We start from the raw sequence: 23,468 nt of genomic DNA on the forward strand, positions 1-23,468 counted from the left end.
AGGCCACTTACACCACACCAGGGCCTGTGGCTGCTGGCTGAGGCCACTTACACCACACCAGGGCCTGTGGCTGCTGGCTGAGGCCACCTACACCACACCAGGGCCTTTGTTGCTATTGAGGCCAATTACACCACACCAGGGTCTGTGGCTCTTGGTCAGGCCACTTACACCACACCAGGGCCTGTGGCTGCTGGCTGAGGCCACTTACACCACATCAGGGCATTAGCTGCTATTGAGGCCACTTACACCACACCAGGGCCTGTGGCTGCTGGCTGAGGCCACCTACACCACACCAGGGCATTAGTTGCTATTGAGGCCAATTACACCACACCAGGGTCTGTGGCTCTTGCTCAGGCCACTTACACCACACCAGGGCCTGTGGCACTGGCTGAGGCCACTTACACCACACCAGGGCCTGTGGCTCTGGCTGAGGCCACTTACACCACACCAGGGCCTGTGGCTGCTGGCTGAGGCCACTTACACCACACCAGGGCCTGTGGCTGCTGGCTGAGGCCACTTACACCACACCAGGGCCTGTGGCTGCTGGCTGAGGCCACTTACACCACACCAGTGCCTGTGGCTTCTGGCTGAGGCCACTTACACCACACCAGGGCCTGTGGCTCTTGCTCAGGCCACTCATATCACACCAGACCCTGTGCTTCTGGCCGAGGCCATCTTCACCAAACCTGGCCCTGTGCTGCTTGCTGTGACCATGTACAACACACCAGGCCCTGTGCTGGTTGCAGAGGCCATGTTCAACAATCCAGGGCCTGTGCTGTTAGATAAATGCCAAACTGAGCCTTTGGGTTAGGGTATTATGCAAACATGCAGGTATGGTTATAGGATTGTCTTCGTAACTTCAGGTACTTGCCACCTAATCAGTTGAATCCATAAATTGAGACATTGTGCTGGGGCCAGCAGCTTACGGCCATACCACCCTGAGCACGCCCGACCTCGTCTGATCTCGGAAGCTAAGCAGGGCTGGGCTTGGTTAGTACTTGGATGGGAGACTGCCTGGGAATACCTGGTACTGTAAGCCTTTCATTTTCATGTCATTGAACCGCTTTTGATCCAGAGAAGGGGTGTATTAAAAGACCAAAAGCAGCTGCCCATTAATGAGGGCACATTAACGACATTGCTTTTGGCTGTTTTCCAATGTCTTGTGCTGCTAGCTGATGCCACCTACACCACACCAGGGACTGAGTGACCGGCTGGGGTCACTTACACCACATCAGGGCCTGTGGCTGCTGGCTGAGGCCACTTACACCACACCAGGGCCTGTGGCTGCTGGCTGAGGCCACCTACACCACACCAGGGCATTAGTTGCTATTGAGGCCAATTACACCACACCAGGGTCTGTGACTCTTGCTCAGGCCACTTACACCACACCAGGGCCTGTGGCACTGGCTGAGGCCACTTACACCACACCAGGGCCTGAGGCTGCTGGCTGAGGCCACTTACACCACACCAGGGCCTGTGGCTGCTGGCTGAGGCCACTTACACCACACCAGGGCCTGTGGCTGCTGGCTGAGGCCACTTACACCACACCAGTGCCTGTGGCTTCTGGCTGAGGCGACTTACACCACACCAAGGCCTGTGGCTGCTGGCTGAGGCCACTTACACCACACCAGGGCTTTAGTTGCTATTGAGGCCACTTACACCACACCAGGGCCTGTGGCTCCTGGCTGAGGCCACATACACCACACCAGGGCCTTATTTGCTTCTGAGGCCACTTACACCACACCAGGGCCTGTGGCTGCTGGCTGAGGCCACATACACCACACCAGGGCCTTAGTTGCTATTGAGGCCAATTACACCACACCAGGGCCTGTGGCTCTTGCTCAGGCCACTTACTCCACACCAGGGCCTGTGGCTCTTGCTCAGGCCACTCATATCACACCAGACCCTGTGCTTCTGGCCAAGGCCATCTTCACCAAACCAGGCCCTGTGCTGCTAGCTGTGGCCATGTACAACACACCAGGCCCTGTTCTGGTTCCTGAGGCCATCTTCAACAATCCAGGGCCTGTGCTGTTGGATAAATGCTAAACTGAGCCTTTGGGTTAGGGTATTATGCAAACATGCAGGTATGGTTATAGGATTGTCTTCGTAACTTCAGGTACTTGCCACCTAATCAGTTGAATCCATAAATTGAGACATTGTGCTGGGGCCAGCAGCTTACGGCCATACCACCCTGAGCACGCCCGACCTCGTCTGATCTCGGAAGCTAAGCAGGGCTGGGCTTGGTTAGTACTTGGATGGGAGACTTCCTTGGAATACCTGGTGCTGTAAGCCTTTCATTTTCATGTCATTGAACCGCTTTTGATCCAGAGAAGGTGTGTATTAAAAGACCAAAAGCAGCTGCCCATTAATGAGGGCACATTAACGACATTGCTTTTGGCTCTTTTCCAATGTCTTGTGCTGCTAGCTGATGCCACCTACACCACACCAGGGCCTGAGTGACCGGCTGGGGCCACTTACACCACATCAGGGCCTGTGGCTCTGGCTGAGGCCACTTACACCACACCAGGGCCTGTGGCTGCTGGCTGAGGCCACTTACACCACACCAGGGCCTGTGGCTGCTGGCTGAGGCCACCTACACCACACCAGGGCCTTAGTTGCTATTGAGGCCAATTACACCACACCAGGGTCTGTGGCTCTTGCTCAGGCCACTTACACCACACCAGGGCCTGTGGCTGCTGGCTGAGGCCACTTACACCACACCAGGGCCTGTGGCTGCTGGCTGAGGCCACTTACACCACACCAGGGCCTGTGGCTGCTGGCTGAGGCCACTTACACCACACAAGGGCCTGTGGCTGCTGGCTGAGGCCACCTACACCACACCAGGGCCTGTGGCTTCTGGCTGAGGCCACTTACACCACACCAGGGCCTGTGGCTCTTGCTCAGGCCACTCATATCACACCAGACCCTGTGCTTCTGGCCAAGGCCATCTTCACCAAACCTGGCCCAGTGCTGCTTGCTGTGGCCATGTACAACACACCAGGCCTTGTGCTGCTGGCTGAGGCCACTTACACCACACCAGGGCCTTAGTTGCTATTGAGGCCACTTACACCACACCAGGGCCTTATTTGCTTCTGAGGCCACTTACACCACACCAGGGCCTGTGGCTGCTGGCTGAGGCCACATACACAACACCAGGGCCTTAGTTGCTATTGAGGCCAATTACACCACACCAGGGCCTGTGGCACTGGCTGAGGCCACTTACACCACACCAGGGCCTGTGGCTTCTGGCTGAGGCCACTTACACCACACAAGGGCCTGTGGCTGCTGGCTGAGGCCACCTACACCACACCAGGGCCTGTGGCTCTTGCTCAGGCCACTCATATCACACCAGACCCTGTGCTTCTGGCCGAGACCATCTTCACCAAACCAGGCCCTGTGCTGCTAGCTGTGGCCATGTACAACACACCAGGCCCTGTGCTGGTTCCTGAGGCCATCTTCAACAATCCAGGGCCTGTGCTGTTAGATAAATGCTAAACTGAGCATTTGGGTATTATGCAAACATGCAGGTATGGTTAAAGGATTGTCTTCGTAACTTCAGGTACTTGCCACCTAATCAGTTGAATCCATAAATTGAGACATTGTGCTGGGGCCAGCAGCTTACGGCCATACCACCCTGAGCACGCCCGACCTCGTCTGATCTCGGAAGCTAAGCAGGGCTGGGCTTGGTTGGTACTTGGATGGGAGACTGCCTGGGAATACCTGGTACTGTAAGCCTTTCATTTTCATGTCATTGAACCGCTTTTGATCCAGAGAAGGGGTGTATTAAAAGACCAAAAGCAGCTGCCCATTAATGAGGGCACATTAACGACATTGCTTTTGGCTCTTTTCCAATGTCTTGTGCTGCTAGCTGATGCCACCTACACCACACCAGGGACTGAGTGACCGGCTGGGGCCACTTACACCACATCAGGGCCTGTGGCTGCTGGCTGAGGCCACTTACACCACACCAGGGCCTGTGGCTGCTGGCTGAGGCCACTTACACCACACCAGGGCCTGTGGCTGCTGGCTGAGGCCACCTACACCACACCAGGGCCTTTGTTGCTATTGAGGCCAATTACACCACACCAGGGTCTGTGGCTCTTGGTCAGGCCACTTACACCACACCAGGGCCTGTGGCTGCTGGCTGAGGCCACTTACACCACATCAGGGCATTAGCTGCTATTGAGGCCACTTACACCACACCAGGGCCTGTGGCTGCTGGCTGAGGCTACCTACACCACACCAGGGCATTAGTTGCTATTGAGGCCAATTACACCACACCAGGGTCTGTGGCTCTTGCTCAGGCCACTTACACCACACCAGGGCCTGTGGCACTGGCTGAGGCCACTTACACCACACCAGGGCCTGTGGCTCTGGCTGAGGCCACTTACACCACACCAGGGCCTGTGGCTGCTGGCTGAGGCCACTTACACCACACCAGGGCCTGTGGCTGCTGGCTGAGGCCACTTACACCACACCAGGGCCTGTGGCTGCTGGCTGAGGCCACTTACACCACACCAGGGCCTGTGGCTGCTGGCTGAGGCCACTTACACCACACCAGGGCCTGTGGCTGCTGGCTGAGGCCACTTACACCACACCAGGGCCTTAGTTGCTATTGAGGCCACTTACACCACACCAGGGCCTGTGGCTGCTGGCTGAGGCCACATACACCACACCACGGTCTTATTTGCTTCTGAGGCCACTTACACCACACCAGGGCCTGTGGCTGCTGGCTGAGGCCACATACACCACACCAGAGCCTTAGTTGCTATTGAGGCCACTTACTCCACACCAGGGCCTGTGGCACTGGCTGAGGCCACTTACACCACACCAGGGCCTTAGTTGCTATTGAGGCCAATTACACCACACCAGGGTCTGTGGCTCTTGCTCAGGCCACTTACACCACACCAGGGCCTGTGGCTGCTGGCTGAGGCCACTTACACCACACCAGGGCATTAGTTGCTATTGAGGCCACTTACACCACACCAGGGCCTGTGGCTGCTGGCTGAGGCCACCTACACCACACCAGGGCATTAGTTGCTATTGAGGCCAATTACACCACACCAGGGTCTGTGGCTCTTGCTCAGGCCACTTACACCACACCAGGGCCTGTGGCACTGGCTGAGGCTACTTACACCACACCAGGGCCTGTGGCTCTGGCTGAGGCCACTTACACCACACCAGGGCCTGTGGCTGCTGGCTGAGGCCACTTACACCACACCAGGGCCTGTGGCTGCTGGCTGAGGCCACTTACACCACACCAGTGCCTGTGGCTTCTGGCTGAGGCCACTTACACCACACCAGGGCCTTAGTTGCTATTGAGGCCAATTACACCACACCAGGGTCTGTGACTCTTGCTCAGGCCACTTACACCACACCAGGGCCTGTGGCACTGGCTGAGGCCACTTACACCACACCAGGGCCTGTGGCTGCTGGCTGAGGCCACTTACACCACACCAGGGCCTGTGGCTGCTGGCTGAGGCCACTTACACCACACCAGGGCCTGTGGCTGCTGGCTGAGGGCACTTACACCACACCAGTGCCTGTGGCTTCTGGCTGAGGCCACTTACACCACACCAGGTCCTGTGGCTCTTGCTCAGGCCACTCACATCACACCAGGCCCTGCGCTTCTGGCCGAGGCCATCTTCACCAAACCAGGCCCTGTGCTGCTAGCTGTGGCCATGTACAACACACCAGGCCCTGTGCTGGTTCCTGAGGCCATCTTCAACAATCCAGGGCCTGTGCTGTTAGATAAATGCTAAACTGAGCCTTTGGGTTAGGGTATTATGCAAACATGCAGGTATGGTTAAAGGATTGTCTTCGTAACTTCAGGTACTTGCCACCTAATCAGTTGAATCCATAAATTGAGACATTGTGCTGGGGCCAGCAGCTTACGGCCATACCACCCTGAGCACGCCCGACCTCGTCTGATCTCGGAAGCTAAGCAGGGCTGGGCTTGGTTAGTACTTGGATGGGAGACTGCCTGGGAATACCTGGTGCTGTAAGCCTTTCATTTTCATGTCATTGAACCGCTTTTGATCCAGAGAAGGGGTGTATTAAAAGACCAAAAGCAGCTGCCCATTAATGAGGGCACATTAACGACATTGCTTTTGGCTGTTTTCCAATGTCTTGTGCTGCTAGCTGATGCCACCTACACCACACCAGGGCCTGAGTGACCGGCTGGGGCCACTTACACCACATCAGGGCCTGTGGCTGCTGGCTGAGGCCACTTACACCACACCAGGGCCTGTGGCTGCTGGCTGAGGCCACTTACACCACACCAGGGCCTGTGGCTGCTGGCTGAGGCCACCTACACCACACCAGGGCCTTAGTTGCTATTGAGGCCAATTACACCACACCAGGGTCTGTGGCTCTTGCTCAGGCCACTTACACCACACCAGGGCCTGTGGCACTGGCTGAGGCCACTTACACCACACCAGGGCATTAGTTGCTATTGAGGCCACTTACACCACACCAGGGCCTGTGGCTGCTGGCTGAGGCCACCTACACCACACCAGGGCATTAGTTGCGATTGAGGCCAATTACACCACACCAGGGCCTGTGGCACTGGCTGAGGCCACTTACACCACACCAGGGCCTGTGGCTCTGGCTGAGGCCACTTACACCACACCAGGGCCTGTGGCTGCTGGCTGAGGCCACTTACACCACACCAGGGCCTGTGGCTGCTGGCTGAGGCCACTTACACCACACCAGGGCCTGTGGCTGCTGGCTGAGGCCACTTACACCACACCAGTGCCTGTGGCTTCTGGCTGAGGCCACTTACACCACACCAGGGCCTGTGGCTCTTGCTCAGGCCACTCACATCACACCAGACCCTGCGCTTCTGGCCGAGGCCATCTTCACCAAACCAGGCCCTGTGCTGCTAGCTGTGGCCATGTACAACACACCAGGCCCTGTGCTGGTTCCTGAGGCCATCTTCAACAATCCAGGGCCTGTGCTGTTAGATAAATGCTAAACTGAGCCTTTGGGTTAGGGTATTATGCAAACATGCAGGTATGGTTAAAGGATTGTCTTCGTAACTTCAGGTACTTGCCACCTAATCAGTTGAATCCATAAATTGAGACATTGTGCTGGGGCCAGCAACTTACGGCCATACCACCCTGAGCACGCCTGACCTCGTCTGATCTCGGAAGCTAAGCAGGGCTGGGCTTGGTTAGTACTTGGATGGGAGACTGCCTGGGAATACCTGGTGCTGTAAGCCTTTCATTTTCATGTCATTGAACCGCTTTTGATCCAGAGAAGGGGTGTATTAAAAGACCAAAAGCAGCTGCCCATTAATGAGGGCACATTAACGACATTGCTTTTGGCTCTTTTCCAATGTCTTGTGCTGCTAGCTGATGCCACCTACACCACACCAGGGCCTGAGTGACCGGCTGGGGCCACTTACACCACATCAGGGCCTGTGGCTGCTGGCTGAGGCCACTTACACCACACCAGGGCCTGTGGCTGCTGGCTGAGGCCACCTACACCACACCAGGGCCTTAGTTGCTATTGAGGCCAATTACACCACACCAGGGTCTGTGGCTCTTGCTCAGGCCACTTACACCACACCAGGGCCTGTGGCTGCTGGATGAGGCCACTTACACCACACCAGGGCCTGTGGCTGCTGGCTGAGGCCACTTACACCACACAAGGGCCTGTGGCTGCTGGCTGAGGCCACTTACACCACACCAGGGCCTGTGGCTGCTGGCTGAGGCCACCTACACCACACCAGGGCCTTAGTTGCTATTGAGGCCACTTACACCACACCAGGGCCTGTGGCTGCTGGCTGAGGCCACTTACACCACACCAGGGCCTGTGGCTGCTGGCTGAGGCCACATACACCACACCAGGGCCTGTGGCTGCTGGCTGAGGCCACTTACACCACACCAGGGCCTTAGTTGCTATTGAGGCCACTTACACCACACCAGGGCCTGTGGCTCCTGGCTGAGGCCACATACACCACACCAGGGCCTTAGTTGCTATTGAGGCCAATTACATCACACCAGGGCCTGTGGCTCTTGCTCAGGCCACTTACTCCACACCAGGGCCTGTGGCTCTTGCTCAGGCCACTCATATCACACCAGACCCTGTGCTTCTGGCCAAGGCCATCTTCACCAAACCAGGCCCTGTGCTGCTAGCTGTGGCCATGTACAACACACCAGGCCCTGTTCTGGTTCCTGAGGCCATCTTCAACAATCCAGGGCCTGTGCTGTTGGATAAATGCTAAACTGAGCCTTTGGGTTAGGGTATTATGCAAACATGCAGGTATGGTTATAGGATTGTCTTCGTAACTTCAGGTACTTGCCACCTAATCAGTTGAATCCATAAATTGAGACATTGTGCTGGGGCCAGCAGCTTACGGCCATACCACCCTGAGCACGCCCGACCTCGTCTGATCTCGGAAGCTAAGCAGGGCTGGGCTTGGTTAGTACTTGGATGGGAGACTTCCTTGGAATACCTGGTGCTGTAAGCCTTTCATTTTCATGTCATTGAACCGCTTTTGATCCAGAGAAGGTGTGTATTAAAAGACCAAAAGCAGCTGCCCATTAATGAGGGCACATTAACGACATTGCTTTTGGCTGTTTTCCAATGTCTTGTGCTGCTAGCTGATGCCACCTACACCACACCAGGGCCTGAGTGACCGGCTGGGGCCACTTACACCACACCAGGGCCTGTGGCTGCTGGCTGAGGCCACTTACACCACACCAGGGCCTGTGGCTGCTGGCTGAGGCCACCTACACCACACCAGGGCCTTAGTTGCTATTGAGGCCAATTACACCACACCAGGGTCTGTGGCTCTTGCTCAGGCCACTTACACCACACCAGGGCCTGTGGCTGCTGGCTGAGGCCACTTACACCACACCAGGGCCTGTGGCTGCTGGCTGAGGCCACTTACACCACACCAGGGCCTGTGGCTGCTGGCTGAGGCCACTTACACCACACAAGGGCCTGTGGCTGCTGGCTGAGGCCACCTACACCACACCAGGGCCTGTGGCTTCTGGCTGAGGCCACTTACACCACACCAGGGCCTGTGGCTCTTGCTCAGGCCACTCATATCACACCAGACCCTGTGCTTCTGGCCAAGGCCATCTTCACCAAACCTGGCCCAGTGCTGCTTGCTGTGGCCATGTACAACACACCAGGCCTTGTGCTGCTGGCTGAGGCCACTTACACCACACCAGGGCCTTATTTGCTTCTGAGGCCACTTACACCACACCAGGGCCTGTGGCTGCTGGCTGAGGCCACATACACAACACCAGGGCCTTAGTTGCTATTGAGGCCAATTACACCACACCAGGGCCTGTGGCACTGGCTGAGGCCACTTACACCACACCAGGGCCTGTGGGTTCTGGCTGAGGCCACTTACACCACACAAGGGCCTGTGGCTGCTGGCTGAGGCCACCTACACCACACCAGGGCCTGTGGCTCTTGCTCAGGCCACTCATATCACACCAGACCCTGTGCTTCTGGCCGAGACCATCTTCACCAAACCTGGCCCTGTGCTGCTTGCTGTGGCCATGTACAACACACCAGGCCCTGTGCTGGTTCCAGAGGCCATCTTCAACAATCCAGGGCCTGTGCTGTTAGATAAATGCCAAACTGAGCCTAGGGTATTATGCAAACATGCAGGTATGGTTATAGGATTGTCTTCGTAACTTCAGGTACTTGCCACCTAATCAGTTGAATCCATAAATTGAGACATTGTGCTGGGGCCAGCAGCTTACGGCCATACCACCCTGAGCACGCCCGACCTCATCTGATCTCGGAAGCTAAGCAGGGCTGGGCTTGGTTAGTACTTGGATGGGAGACTTCCTTGGAATACCTGGTGCTGTAAGCCTTTCATTTTCATGTCATTGAACCGCTTTTGATCCAGAGAAGGGGTGTATTAAAAGACCAAAAGCAGCTGCCCATTGATGAGGGCACATTAACGACATTGCTTTTGGCTGTTTTCCAATGTCTTGTGCTGCTAGCTGATGCCACCTACACCACACCAGGGCCTGAGTGACCGGCTGGGGCCACTTACACCACATCAGGGCCTGTGGCTCTGGCTGAGGCCACTTACACCACACCAGGGCCTGTATTTGCTGGATGAGGCGACTTACACCACACCAAGGCCTGTGGCTGCTGCCTGAGGCCACCTACACCACACCAGGGCCTGAGTGACCGGCTGCGGCCACTTACACCACATCAGGGCCTGTGGCTGCTGGCTGAGGCCACTTACACCACACCAGGGCCTGTGGCTGCTGGCTGAGGCCACTTACACCACACCAGGGCATTAGTTGCTATTGAGGCCAATTACACCACACCAGGGCCTGTGGCTCTGGCTGAGGCCACTTACACCACACCAGGGCCTGTGGCTGCTGGATGAGGCGACTTACACCACACCAAGGCCTGTGGCTGCTGGCTGAGGCCACTTACACCACACCAGGGCCTTAGTTGCTATTGAGGCCACTTACACCACACCAGGGCCTGTGGCTGCTGGCTGAGGCCACATACAACACACCACGGCCTTATTTGCTTCTGAGGCCACTTACACCACACCAGGGCCTGTGGCTGCTGGCTGAGGCCACTTACACCACACCAGGGCCTGTGGCTGCTGGCTGAGGCCACCTACACCACACCAGGGCCTTAGTTGCTATTGAGGCCAATTACCCCACACCAGGGTCTGTGGCTCTTGCTCAGGCCACTTACACCACACCAGAGCCTGTGGCTGCTGGCTGAGGCCACTTACACCACACCAGGGCCTGTGGCACTGGCTGAGGCCACTTACACCACACCAGGGCCTTAGTTGCTATTGAGGCCACTTACACCACACCAGGGCCTGTGGCTGCTGGCTGAGGCCACCTACACCACACCAGAGCATTAGTTGCTATTGAGGCCAATTACACCACACCAGGGTCTGTGGCTCTTGCTCAGGCCACTTACACCACACCAGGGCCTGTGGCACTGGCTGAGGCTACTTACACCACACCAGGGCCTGTGGCTCTGGCTGAGGCTACTTACACCACACCAGGGCCTGTGGCTGCTGGCTGAGGCCACTTACACCACACCAGTGCCTGTGGCTTCTGGCTGAGGCCACTTACACCACACCAGGGCCTTAGTTGCTATTGAGGCCAATTACACCACACCAGGGTCTGTGACTCTTGCTCAGGCCACTTACACCACACCAGGGCCTGTGGCACTGGCTGAGGCCACTTACACCACACCAGGGCCTGTGGCTGCTGGCTGAGGCCACTTACACCACACCAGGGCCTGTGGCTGCTGGCTGAGGCCACTTACACCACACCAGGGCCTGTGGCTGCTGGCTGAGGGCACTTACACCACACCAGTGCCTGTGGCTTCTGGCTGAGGCCACTTACACCACACCAGGGCCTGTGGCTCTTGCTCAGGCCACTCACATCACACCAGGCCCTGCGCTTCTGGCCGAGGCCATCTTCACCAAACCAGGCCCTGTGCTGCTAGCTGTGGCCATGTACAACACACCAGGCCCTGTGCTGGTTCCTGAGGCCATCTTCAACAATCCAGGGCCTGTGCTGTTAGATAAATGCTAAACTGAGCCTTTGGGTTAGGGTATTATGCAAACATGCAGGTATGGTTAAAGGATTGTCTTCGTAACTTCAGGTACTTGCCACCTAATCAGTTGAATCCATAAATTGAGACATTGTGCTGGGGCCAGCAGCTTACGGCCATACCACCCTGAGCACGCCCGACCTCGTCTGATCTCGGAAGCTAAGCAGGGCTGGGCTTGGTTAGTACTTGGATGGGAGACTGCCTGGGAATACCTGGTACTGTAAGCCTTTCATTTTCATGTCATTGAACCGCTTTTGATCCAGAGAAGGGGTGTATTAAAAGACCAAAAGCAGCTGCCCATTAATGAGGGCACATTAACGACATTGCTTTTGGCTCTTTTCCAATGTCTTGTGCTGCTAGCTGATGCCACCTACACCACACCAGGGCCTGTGGCTGCTGGCTGAGGCCACTTACACCACACCAGGGCCTGTGGCTGCTGGCTGAGGCCACTTACACCACACCAGGGCCTGTGGCTGCTGGCTGAGGCCACCTACACCACACCAGGGCCTTTGTTGCTATTGAGGCCAATTACACCACACCAGGGTCTGTGGCTCTTGCTCAGGCCACTTACACCACACCAGGGCCTGTGGCTGCTGGCTGAGGCCACTTACACCACATCAGGGCATTAGCTGCTATTGAGGCCACTTACACCACACCAGGGCCTGTGGCTGCTGGCTGAGGCCACCTACACCACACCAGGGCATTAGTTGCTATTGAGGCCAATTACACCACACCAGGGTCTGTGGCTCTTGCTCAGGCCACTTACACCACACCAGGGCCTGTGGCACTGGCTGAGGCCACTTACACCACACCAGGGCCTGTGGCTCTGGCTGAGGCCACTTACACCACACCAGGGCCTGTGGCTGCTGGCTGAGGCCACTTACACCACACCAGGGCCTGTGGCTGCTGGCTGAGGCCACTTACACCACACCAGGGCCTGTGGCTGCTGGCTGAGGCCACTTACACCACACCAGTGCCTGTGGCTTCTGGCTGAGGCCACTTACACCACACCAGGGCCTGTGGCTCTTGCTCAGGCCACTCATATCACACCAGACCCTGTGCTTCTGGCCGAGGCCATCTTCACCAAACCTGGCCCTGTGCTGCTTGCTGTGACCATGTACAACACACCAGGCCCTGTGCTGGTTGCAGAGGCCATGTTCAACAATCCAGGGCCTGTGCTGTTAGATAAATGCCAAACTGAGCCTTTGGGTTAGGGTATTATGCAAACATGCAGGTATGGTTATAGGATTGTCTTCGTAACTTCAGGTACTTGCCACCTAATCAGTTGAATCCATAAATTGAGACATTGTGCTGGGGCCAGCAGCTTACGGCCATACCACCCTGAGCACGCCCGACCTCGTCTGATCTCGGAAGCTAAGCAGGGCTGGGCTTGGTTAGTACTTGGATGGGAGACTGCCTGGGAATACCTGGTACTGTAAGCCTTTCATTTTCATGTCATTGAACCGCTTTTGATCCAGAGAAGGGGTGTATTAAAAGACCAAAAGCAGCTGCCCATTAATGAGGGCACATTAACGACATTGCTTTTGGCTGTTTTCCAATGTCTTGTGCTGCTAGCTGATGCCACCTACACCACACCAGGGACTGAGTGACCGGCTGGGGTCACTTACACCACATCAGGGCCTGTGGCTGCTGGCTGAGGCCACTTACACCACACCAGGGCCTGTGGCTGCTGGCTGAGGCCACCTACACCACACCAGGGCATTAGTTGCTATTGAGGCCAATTACACCACACCAGGGTCTGTGACTCTTGCTCAGGCCACTTACACCACACCAGGGCCTGTGGCACTGGCTGAGGCCACTTACACCACACCAGGGCCTGAGGCTGCTGGCTGAGGCCACTTACACCACACCAGGGCCTGTGGCTGCTGGCTGAGGCCACTTACACCACACCAGGGCCTGTGGCTGCTGGCTGAGGCCACTTACACCACACCAGTGCCTGTGGCTTCTGGCTGAGGCGACTTACACCACACCAAGGCCTGTGGCTGCTGGCTGAGGCCACTTACACCACACCAGGGCTTTAGTTGCTATTGAGGCCACTTACACCACACCAGGGCCTGTGGCTCCTGGCTGAGGCCACATACACCACACCAGGGCCTTATTTGCTTCTGAGGCCACTTACACCACACCAGGGCCTGTGGCTGCTGGCTGAGGCCACATACACCACACCAGGGCCTTAGTTGCTATTGAGGCCAATTACACCACACCAGGGCCTGTGGCTCTTGCTCAGGCCACTTACTCCACACCAGGGCCTGTGGCTCTTGCTCAGGCCACTCATATCACACCAGACCCTGTGCTTCTGGCCAAGGCCATCTTCACCAAACCAGGCCCTGTGCTGCTAGCTGTGGCCATGTACAACACACCAGGCCCTGTTCTGGTTCCTGAGGCCATCTTCAACAATCCAGGGCCTGTGCTGTTGGATAAATGCTAAACTGAGCCTTTGGGTTAGGGTATTATGCAAACATGCAGGTATGGTTATAGGATTGTCTTCGTAACTTCAGGTACTTGCCACCTAATCAGTTGAATCCATAAATTGAGACATTGTGCTGGGGCCAGCAGCTTACGGCCATACCACCCTGAGCACGCCCGACCTCGTCTGATCTCGGAAGCTAAGCAGGGCTGGGCTTGGTTAGTACTTGGATGGGAGACTTCCTTGGAATACCTGGTGCTGTAAGCCTTTCATTTTCATGTCATTGAACCGCTTTTGATCCAGAGAAGGTGTGTATTAAAAGACCAAAAGCAGCTGCCCATTAATGAGGGCACATTAACGACATTGCTTTTGGCTCTTTTCCAATGTCTTGTGCTGCTAGCTGATGCCACCTACACCACACCAGGGCCTGAGTGACCGGCTGGGGCCACTTACACCACATCAGGGCCTGTGGCTCTGGCTGAGGCCACTTACACCACACCAGGGCCTGTGGCTGCTGGCTGAGGCCACTTACACCACACCAGGGCCTGTGGCTGCTGGCTGAGGCCACCTACACCACACCAGGGCCTTAGTTGCTATTGAGGCCAATTACACCACACCAGGGTCTGTGGCTCTTGCTCAGGCCACTTACACCACACCAGGGCCTGTGGCTGCTGGCTGAGGCCACTTACACCACACCAGGGCCTGTGGCTGCTGGCTGAGGCCACTTACACCACACCAGGGCCTGTGGCTGCTGGCTGAGGCCACTTACACCACACAAGGGCCTGTGGCTGCTGGCTGAGGCCACCTACACCACACCAGGGCCTGTGGCTTCTGGCTGAGGCCACTTACACCACACCAGGGCCTGTGGCTCTTGCTCAGGCCACTCATATCACACCAGACCCTGTGCTTCTGGCCAAGGCCATCTTCACCAAACCTGGCCCAGTGCTGCTTGCTGTGGCCATGTACAACACACCAGGCCTTGTGCTGCTGGCTGAGGCCACTTACACCACACCAGGGCCTTAGTTGCTATTGAGGCCACTTACACCACACCAGGGCCTTATTTGCTTCTGAGGCCACTTACACCACACCAGGGCCTGTGGCTGCTGGCTGAGGCCACATACACAACACCAGGGCCTTAGTTGCTATTGAGGCCAATTACACCACACCAGGGCCTGTGGCACTGGCTGAGGCCACTTACACCACACCAGGGCCTGTGGCTTCTGGCTGAGGCCACTTACACCACACAAGGGCCTGTGGCTGCTGGCTGAGGCCACCTACACCACACCAGGGCCTGTGGCTCTTGCTCAGGCCACTCATATCACACCAGACCCTGTGCTTCTGGCCGAGACCATCTTCACCAAACCAGGCCCTGTGCTGCTAGCTGTGGCCATGTACAACACACCAGGCCCTGTGCTGGTTCCTGAGGCCATCTTCAACAATCCAGGGCCTGTGCTGTTAGATAAATGCTAAACTGAGCATTTGGGTATTATGCAAACATGCAGGTATGGTTAAAGGATTGTCTTCGTAACTTCAGGTACTTGCCACCTAATCAGTTGAATCCATAAATTGAGACATTGTGCTGGGGCCAGCAGCTTACGGCCATACCACCCTGAGCACGCCCGACCTCGTCTGATCTCGGAAGCTAAGCAGGGCTGGGCTTGGTTGGTACTTGGATGGGAGACTGCCTGGGAATACCTGGTACTGTAAGCCTTTCATTTTCATGTCATTGAACCGCTTTTGATCCAGAGAAGGGGTGTATTAAAAGACCAAAAGCAGCTGCCCATTAATGAGGGCACATTAACGACATTGCTTTTGGCTCTTTTCCAATGTCTTGTGCTGCTAGCTGATGCCACCTACACCACACCAGGGACTGAGTGACCGGCTGGGGCCACTTACACCACATCAGGGCCTGTGGCTGCTGGCTGAGGCCACTTACACCACACCAGGGCCTGTGGCTGCTGGCTGAGGCCACTTACACCACACCAGGGCCTGTGGCTGCTGGCTGAGGCCACCTACACCACACCAGGGCCTTTGTTGCTATTGAGGCCAATTACACCACACCAGGGTCTGTGGCTCTTGGTCAGGCCACTTACACCACACCAGGGCCTGTGGCTGCTGGCTGAGGCCACTTACACCACATCAGGGCATTAGCTGCTATTGAGGCCACTTACACCACACCAGGGCCTGTGGCTGCTGGCTGAGGCTACCTACACCACACCAGGGCATTAGTTGCTATTGAGGCCAATTACACCACACCAGGGTCTGTGGCTCTTGCTCAGGCCACTTACACCACACCAGGGCCTGTGGCACTGGCTGAGGCCACTTACACCACACCAGGGCCTGTGGCTCTGGCTGAGGCCACTTACACCACACCAGGGCCTGTGGCTGCTGGCTGAGGCCACTTACACCACACCAGGGCCTGTGGCTGCTGGCTGAGGCCACTTACACCACACCAGGGCCTGTGGCTGCTGGCTGAGGCCACTTACACCACACCAGGGCCTGTGGCTGCTGGCTGAGGCCACTTACACCACACCAGGGCCTGTGGCTGCTGGCTGAGGCCACTTACACCACACCAGGGCCTTAGTTGCTATTGAGGCCACTTACACCACACCAGGGCCTGTGGCTGCTGGCTGAGGCCACATACACCACACCACGGTCTTATTTGCTTCTGAGGCCACTTACACCACACCAGGGCCTGTGGCTGCTGGCTGAGGCCACATACACCACACCAGAGCCTTAGTTGCTATTGAGGCCACTTACTCCACACCAGGGCCTGTGGCACTGGCTGAGGCCACTTACACCACACCAGGGCCTTAGTTGCTATTGAGGCCAATTACACCACACCAGGGTCTGTGGCTCTTGCTCAGGCCACTTACACCACACCAGGGCCTGTGGCTGCTGGCTGAGGCCACTTACACCACACCAGGGCATTAGTTGCTATTGAGGCCACTTACACCACACCAGGGCCTGTGGCTGCTGGCTGAGGCCACCTACACCACACCAGGGCATTAGTTGCTATTGAGGCCAATTACACCACACCAGGGTCTGTGGCTCTTGCTCAGGCCACTTACACCACACCAGGGCCTGTGGCACTGGCTGAGGCTACTTACACCACACCAGGGCCTGTGGCTCTGGCTGAGGCCACTTACACCACACCAGGGCCTGTGGCTGCTGGCTGAGGCCACTTACACCACACCAGGGCCTGTGGCTGCTGGCTGAGGCCACTTACACCACACCAGTGCCTGTGGCTTCTGGCTGAGGCCACTTACACCACACCAGGGCCTTAGTTGCTATTGAGGCCAATTACACCACACCAGGGTCTGTGACTCTTGCTCAGGCCACTTACACCACACCAGGGCCTGTGGCACTGGCTGAGGCCACTTACACCACACCAGGGCCTGTGGCTGCTGGCTGAGGCCACTTACACCACACCAGGGCCTGTGGCTGCTGGCTGAGGCCACTTACACCACACCAGGGCCTGTGGCTGCTGGCTGAGGGCACTTACACCACACCAGTGCCTGTGGCTTCTGGCTGAGGCCACTTACACCACACCAGGTCCTGTGGCTCTTGCTCAGGCCACTCACATCACACCAGGCCCTGCGCTTCTGGCCGAGGCCATCTTCACCAAACCAGGCCCTGTGCTGCTAGCTGTGGCCATGTACAACACACCAGGCCCTGTGCTGGTTCCTGAGGCCATCTTCAACAATCCAGGGCCTGTGCTGTTAGATAAATGCTAAACTGAGCCTTTGGGTTAGGGTATTATGCAAACATGCAGGTATGGTTAAAGGATTGTCTTCGTAACTTCAGGTACTTGCCACCTAATCAGTTGAATCCATAAATTGAGACATTGTGCTGGGGCCAGCAGCTTACGGCCATACCACCCTGAGCACGCCCGACCTCGTCTGATCTCGGAAGCTAAGCAGGGCTGGGCTTGGTTAGTACTTGGATGGGAGACTGCCTGGGAATACCTGGTGCTGTAAGCCTTTCATTTTCATGTCATTGAACCGCTTTTGATCCAGAGAAGGGGTGTATTAAAAGACCAAAAGCAGCTGCCCATTAATGAGGGCACATTAACGACATTGCTTTTGGCTGTTTTCCAATGTCTTGTGCTGCTAGCTGATGCCACCTACACCACACCAGGGCCTGAGTGACCGGCTGGGGCCACTTACACCACATCAGGGCCTGTGGCTGCTGGCTGAGGCCACTTACACCACACCAGGGCCTGTGGCTGCTGGCTGAGGCCACTTACACCACACCAGGGCCTGTGGCTGCTGGCTGAGGCCACCTACACCACACCAGGGCCTTAGTTGCTATTGAGGCCAATTACACCACACCAGGGTCTGTGGCTCTTGCTCAGGCCACTTACACCACACCAGGGCCTGTGGCACTGGCTGAGGCCACTTACACCACACCAGGGCATTAGTTGCTATTGAGGCCACTTACACCACACCAGGGCCTGTGGCTGCTGGCTGAGGCCACCTACACCACACCAGGGCATTAGTTGCGATTGAGGCCAATTACACCACACCAGGGCCTGTGGCACTGGCTGAGGCCACTTACACCACACCAGGGCCTGTGGCTCTGGCTGAGGCCACTTACACCACACCAGGGCCTGTGGCTGCTGGCTGAGGCCACTTACACCACACCAGGGCCTGTGGCTGCTGGCTGAGGCCACTTACACCACACCAGGGCCTGTGGCTGCTGGCTGAGGCCACTTACACCACACCAGTGCCTGTGGCTTCTGGCTGAGGCCACTTACACCACACCAGGGCCTGTGGCTCTTGCTCAGGCCACTCACATCACACCAGACCCTGCGCTTCTGGCCGAGGCCATCTTCACCAAACCAGGCCCTGTGCTGCTAGCTGTGGCCATGTACAACACACCAGGCCCTGTGCTGGTTCCTGAGGCCATCTTCAACAATCCAGGGCCTGTGCTGTTAGATAAATGCTAAACTGAGCCTTTGGGTTAGGGTATTATGCAAACATGCAGGTATGGTTAAAGGATTGTCTTCGTAACTTCAGGTACTTGCCACCTAATCAGTTGAATCCATAAATTGAGACATTGTGCTGGGGCCAGCAACTTACGGCCATACCACCCTGAGCACGCCTGACCTCGTCTGATCTCGGAAGCTAAGCAGGGCTGGGCTTGGTTAGTACTTGGATGGGAGACTGCCTGGGAATACCTGGTGCTGTAAGCCTTTCATTTTCATGTCATTGAACCGCTTTTGATCCAGAGAAGGGGTGTATTAAAAGACCAAAAGCAGCTGCCCATTAATGAGGGCACATTAACGACATTGCTTTTGGCTCTTTTCCAATGTCTTGTGCTGCTAGCTGATGCCACCTACACCACACCAGGGCCTGAGTGACCGGCTGGGGCCACTTACACCACATCAGGGCCTGTGGCTGCTGGCTGAGGCCACTTACACCACACCAGGGCCTGTGGCTGCTGGCTGAGGCCACCTACACCACACCAGGGCCTTAGTTGCTATTGAGGCCAATTACACCACACCAGGGTCTGTGGCTCTTGCTCAGGCCACTTACACCACACCAGGGCCTGTGGCTGCTGGATGAGGCCACTTACACCACACCAGGGCCTGTGGCTGCTGGCTGAGGCCACTTACACCACACAAGGGCCTGTGGCTGCTGGCTGAGGCCACTTACACCACACCAGGGCCTGTGGCTGCTGGCTGAGGCCACCTACACCACACCAGGGCCTTAGTTGCTATTGAGGCCACTTACACCACACCAGGGCCTGTGGCTGCTGGCTGAGGCCACTTACACCACACCAGGGCCTGTGGCTGCTGGCTGAGGCCACATACACCACACCAGGGCCTGTGGCTGCTGGCTGAGGCCACTTACACCACACCAGGGCCTTAGTTGCTATTGAGGCCACTTACACCACACCAGGGCCTGTGGCTCCTGGCTGAGGCCACATACACCACACCAGGGCCTTAGTTGCTATTGAGGCCAATTACATCACACCAGGGCCTGTGGCTCTTGCTCAGGCCACTTACTCCACACCAGGGCCTGTGGCTCTTGCTCAGGCCACTCATATCACACCAGACCCTGTGCTTCTGGCCAAGGCCATCTTCACCAAACCAGGCCCTGTGCTGCTAGCTGTGGCCATGTACAACACACCAGGCCCTGTTCTGGTTCCTGAGGCCATCTTCAACAATCCAGGGCCTGTGCTGTTGGATAAATGCTAAACTGAGCCTTTGGGTTAGGGTATTATGCAAACATGCAGGTATGGTTATAGGATTGTCTTCGTAACTTCAGGTACTTGCCACCTAATCAGTTGAATCCATAAATTGAGACATTGTGCTGGGGCCAGCAGCTTACGGCCATACCACCCTGAGCACGCCCGACCTCGTCTGATCTCGGAAGCTAAGCAGGGCTGGGCTTGGTTAGTACTTGGATGGGAGACTTCCTTGGAATACCTGGTGCTGTAAGCCTTTCATTTTCATGTCATTGAACCGCTTTTGATCCAGAGAAGGTGTGTATTAAAAGACCAAAAGCAGCTGCCCATTAATGAGGGCACATTAACGACATTGCTTTTGGCTGTTTTCCAATGTCTTGTGCTGCTAGCTGATGCCACCTACACCACACCAGGGCCTGAGTGACCGGCTGGGGCCACTTACACCACACCAGGGCCTGTGGCTGCTGGCTGAGGCCACTTACACCACACCAGGGCCTGTGGCTGCTGGCTGAGGCCACCTACACCACACCAGGGCCTTAGTTGCTATTGAGGCCAATTACACCACACCAGGGTCTGTGGCTCTTGCTCAGGCCACTTACACCACACCAGGGCCTGTGGCTGCTGGCTGAGGCCACTTACACCACACCAGGGCCTGTGGCTGCTGGCTGAGGCCACTTACACCACACCAGGGCCTGTGGCTGCTGGCTGAGGCCACTTACACCACACAAGGGCCTGTGGCTGCTGGCTGAGGCCACCTACACCACACCAGGGCCTGTGGCTTCTGGCTGAGGCCACTTACACCACACCAGGGCCTGTGGCTCTTGCTCAGGCCACTCATATCACACCAGACCCTGTGCTTCTGGCCAAGGCCATCTTCACCAAACCTGGCCCAGTGCTGCTTGCTGTGGCCATGTACAACACACCAGGCCTTGTGCTGCTGGCTGAGGCCACTTACACCACACCAGGGCCTTATTTGCTTCTGAGGCCACTTACACCACACCAGGGCCTGTGGCTGCTGGCTGAGGCCACATACACAACACCAGGGCCTTAGTTGCTATTGAGGCCAATTACACCACACCAGGGCCTGTGGCACTGGCTGAGGCCACTTACACCACACCAGGGCCTGTGGGTTCTGGCTGAGGCCACTTACACCACACAAGGGCCTGTGGCTGCTGGCTGAGGCCACCTACACCACACCAGGGCCTGTGGCTCTTGCTCAGGCCACTCATATCACACCAGACCCTGTGCTTCTGGCCGAGACCATCTTCACCAAACCTGGCCCTGTGCTGCTTGCTGTGGCCATGTACAACACACCAGGCCCTGTGCTGGTTCCAGAGGCCATCTTCAACAATCCAGGGCCTGTGCTGTTAGATAAATGCCAAACTGAGCCTAGGGTATTATGCAAACATGCAGGTATGGTTATAGGATTGTCTTCGTAACTTCAGGTACTTGCCACCTAATCAGTTGAATCCATAAATTGAGACATTGTGCTGGGGCCAGCAGCTTACGGCCATACCACCCTGAGCACGCCCGACCTCATCTGATCTCGGAAGCTAAGCAGGGCTGGGCTTGGTTAGTACTTGGATGGGAGACTTCCTTGGAATACCTGGTGCTGTAAGCCTTTCATTTTCATGTCATTGAACCGCTTTTGATCCAGAGAAGGGGTGTATTAAAAGACCAAAAGCAGCTGCCCATTGATGAGGGCACATTAACGACATTGCTTTTGGCTGTTTTCCAATGTCTTGTGCTGCTAGCTGATGCCACCTACACCACACCAGGGCCTGAGTGACCGGCTGGGGCCACTTACACCACATCAGGGCCTGTGGCTCTGGCTGAGGCCACTTACACCACACCAGGGCCTGTATTTGCTGGATGAGGCGACTTACACCACACCAAGGCCTGTGGCTGCTGCCTGAGGCCACCTACACCACACCAGGGCCTGAGTGACCGGCTGCGGCCACTTACACCACATCAGGGCCTGTGGCTGCTGGCTGAGGCCACTTACACCACACCAGGGCCTGTGGCTGCTGGCTGAGGCCACTTACACCACACCAGGGCATTAGTTGCTATTGAGGCCAATTACACCACACCAGGGCCTGTGGCTCTGGCTGAGGCCACTTACACCACACCAGGGCCTGTGGCTGCTGGATGAGGCGACTTACACCACACCAAGGCCTGTGGCTGCTGGCTGAGGCCACTTACACCACACCAGGGCCTTAGTTGCTATTGAGGCCACTTACACCACACCAGGGCCTGTGGCTGCTGGCTGAGGCCACATACAACACACCACGGCCTTATTTGCTTCTGAGGCCACTTACACCACACCAGGGCCTGTGGCTGCTGGCTGAGGCCACTTACACCACACCAGGGCCTGTGGCTGCTGGCTGAGGCCACCTACACCACACCAGGGCCTTAGTTGCTATTGAGGCCAATTACCCCACACCAGGGTCTGTGGCTCTTGCTCAGGCCACTTACACCACACCAGAGCCTGTGGCTGCTGGCTGAGGCCACTTACACCACACCAGGGCCTGTGGCACTGGCTGAGGCCACTTACACCACACCAGGGCCTTAGTTGCTATTGAGGCCACTTACACCACACCAGGGCCTGTGGCTGCTGGCTGAGGCCACCTACACCACACCAGAGCATTAGTTGCTATTGAGGCCAATTACACCACACCAGGGTCTGTGGCTCTTGCTCAGGCCACTTACACCACACCAGGGCCTGTGGCACTGGCTGAGGCTACTTACACCACACCAGGGCCTGTGGCTCTGGCTGAGGCTACTTACACCACACCAGGGCCTGTGGCTGCTGGCTGAGGCCACTTACACCACACCAGTGCCTGTGGCTTCTGGCTGAGGCCACTTACACCACACCAGGGCCTTAGTTGCTATTGAGGCCAATTACACCACACCAGGGTCTGTGACTCTTGCTCAGGCCACTTACACCACACCAGGGCCTGTGGCACTGGCTGAGGCCACTTACACCACACCAGGGCCTGTGGCTGCTGGCTGAGGCCACTTACACCACACCAGGGCCTGTGGCTGCTGGCTGAGGCCACTTACACCACACCAGGGCCTGTGGCTGCTGGCTGAGGGCACTTACACCACACCAGTGCCTGTGGCTTCTGGCTGAGGCCACTTACACCACACCAGGGCCTGTGGCTCTTGCTCAGGCCACTCACATCACACCAGGCCCTGCGCTTCTGGCCGAGGCCATCTTCACCAAACCAGGCCCTGTGCTGCTAGCTGTGGCCATGTACAACACACCAGG

General features: G+C 56.9%; 15 non-coding genes across 15 annotated transcripts; all 15 read left to right on the top strand.

Moving 5' to 3' along the window:
• The first annotated feature begins 920 nt into the window (after positions 1 to 920).
• Positions 921 to 1,039, top strand: LOC143417255 (5S ribosomal RNA). The gene has a single exon (XR_013097473.1). It is a non-coding gene; the product is annotated as a 5S ribosomal RNA (ribosomal RNA).
• Positions 1,040 to 2,173: 1,134 nt separating this feature from the next.
• Positions 2,174 to 2,292, top strand: LOC143418032 (5S ribosomal RNA). The gene has a single exon (XR_013098180.1). It is a non-coding gene; the product is annotated as a 5S ribosomal RNA (ribosomal RNA).
• A 1,324-nt stretch (positions 2,293 to 3,616) lies between these two features.
• LOC143417417 (5S ribosomal RNA) lies at positions 3,617 to 3,735 on the top strand. Its single transcript, XR_013097638.1, has one exon. It is a non-coding gene; the product is annotated as a 5S ribosomal RNA (ribosomal RNA).
• Positions 3,736 to 5,889: 2,154 nt separating this feature from the next.
• On the top strand, positions 5,890 to 6,008 carry LOC143417780 (5S ribosomal RNA). Its single transcript, XR_013097928.1, has one exon. It is a non-coding gene; the product is annotated as a 5S ribosomal RNA (ribosomal RNA).
• Positions 6,009 to 7,103: 1,095 nt separating this feature from the next.
• LOC143417388 (5S ribosomal RNA) lies at positions 7,104 to 7,222 on the top strand. The gene has a single exon (XR_013097609.1). It is a non-coding gene; the product is annotated as a 5S ribosomal RNA (ribosomal RNA).
• A 1,135-nt stretch (positions 7,223 to 8,357) lies between these two features.
• On the top strand, positions 8,358 to 8,476 carry LOC143418034 (5S ribosomal RNA). Its single transcript, XR_013098182.1, has one exon. It is a non-coding gene; the product is annotated as a 5S ribosomal RNA (ribosomal RNA).
• Positions 8,477 to 9,722: 1,246 nt separating this feature from the next.
• LOC143417861 (5S ribosomal RNA) lies at positions 9,723 to 9,841 on the top strand. The gene has a single exon (XR_013098008.1). It is a non-coding gene; the product is annotated as a 5S ribosomal RNA (ribosomal RNA).
• Positions 9,842 to 11,682: 1,841 nt separating this feature from the next.
• On the top strand, positions 11,683 to 11,801 carry LOC143417256 (5S ribosomal RNA). Its single transcript, XR_013097474.1, has one exon. It is a non-coding gene; the product is annotated as a 5S ribosomal RNA (ribosomal RNA).
• Positions 11,802 to 12,897: 1,096 nt separating this feature from the next.
• LOC143417257 (5S ribosomal RNA) lies at positions 12,898 to 13,016 on the top strand. The gene has a single exon (XR_013097475.1). It is a non-coding gene; the product is annotated as a 5S ribosomal RNA (ribosomal RNA).
• Positions 13,017 to 14,150: 1,134 nt separating this feature from the next.
• LOC143418035 (5S ribosomal RNA) lies at positions 14,151 to 14,269 on the top strand. The gene has a single exon (XR_013098183.1). It is a non-coding gene; the product is annotated as a 5S ribosomal RNA (ribosomal RNA).
• Positions 14,270 to 15,593: 1,324 nt separating this feature from the next.
• LOC143417418 (5S ribosomal RNA) lies at positions 15,594 to 15,712 on the top strand. Its single transcript, XR_013097639.1, has one exon. It is a non-coding gene; the product is annotated as a 5S ribosomal RNA (ribosomal RNA).
• A 2,154-nt stretch (positions 15,713 to 17,866) lies between these two features.
• LOC143417781 (5S ribosomal RNA) lies at positions 17,867 to 17,985 on the top strand. The gene has a single exon (XR_013097929.1). It is a non-coding gene; the product is annotated as a 5S ribosomal RNA (ribosomal RNA).
• A 1,095-nt stretch (positions 17,986 to 19,080) lies between these two features.
• Positions 19,081 to 19,199, top strand: LOC143417389 (5S ribosomal RNA). The gene has a single exon (XR_013097610.1). It is a non-coding gene; the product is annotated as a 5S ribosomal RNA (ribosomal RNA).
• A 1,135-nt stretch (positions 19,200 to 20,334) lies between these two features.
• Positions 20,335 to 20,453, top strand: LOC143418036 (5S ribosomal RNA). The gene has a single exon (XR_013098184.1). It is a non-coding gene; the product is annotated as a 5S ribosomal RNA (ribosomal RNA).
• A 1,246-nt stretch (positions 20,454 to 21,699) lies between these two features.
• On the top strand, positions 21,700 to 21,818 carry LOC143417862 (5S ribosomal RNA). Its single transcript, XR_013098009.1, has one exon. It is a non-coding gene; the product is annotated as a 5S ribosomal RNA (ribosomal RNA).
• The last annotated feature ends 1,650 nt before the right edge of the window (positions 21,819 to 23,468 follow it).

This window comes from Maylandia zebra, linkage group LG3, assembly GCF_041146795.1.
Source record: "Maylandia zebra isolate NMK-2024a linkage group LG3, Mzebra_GT3a, whole genome shotgun sequence".
Lineage (NCBI taxonomy): Eukaryota > Metazoa > Chordata > Actinopteri > Cichliformes > Cichlidae > Maylandia > Maylandia zebra.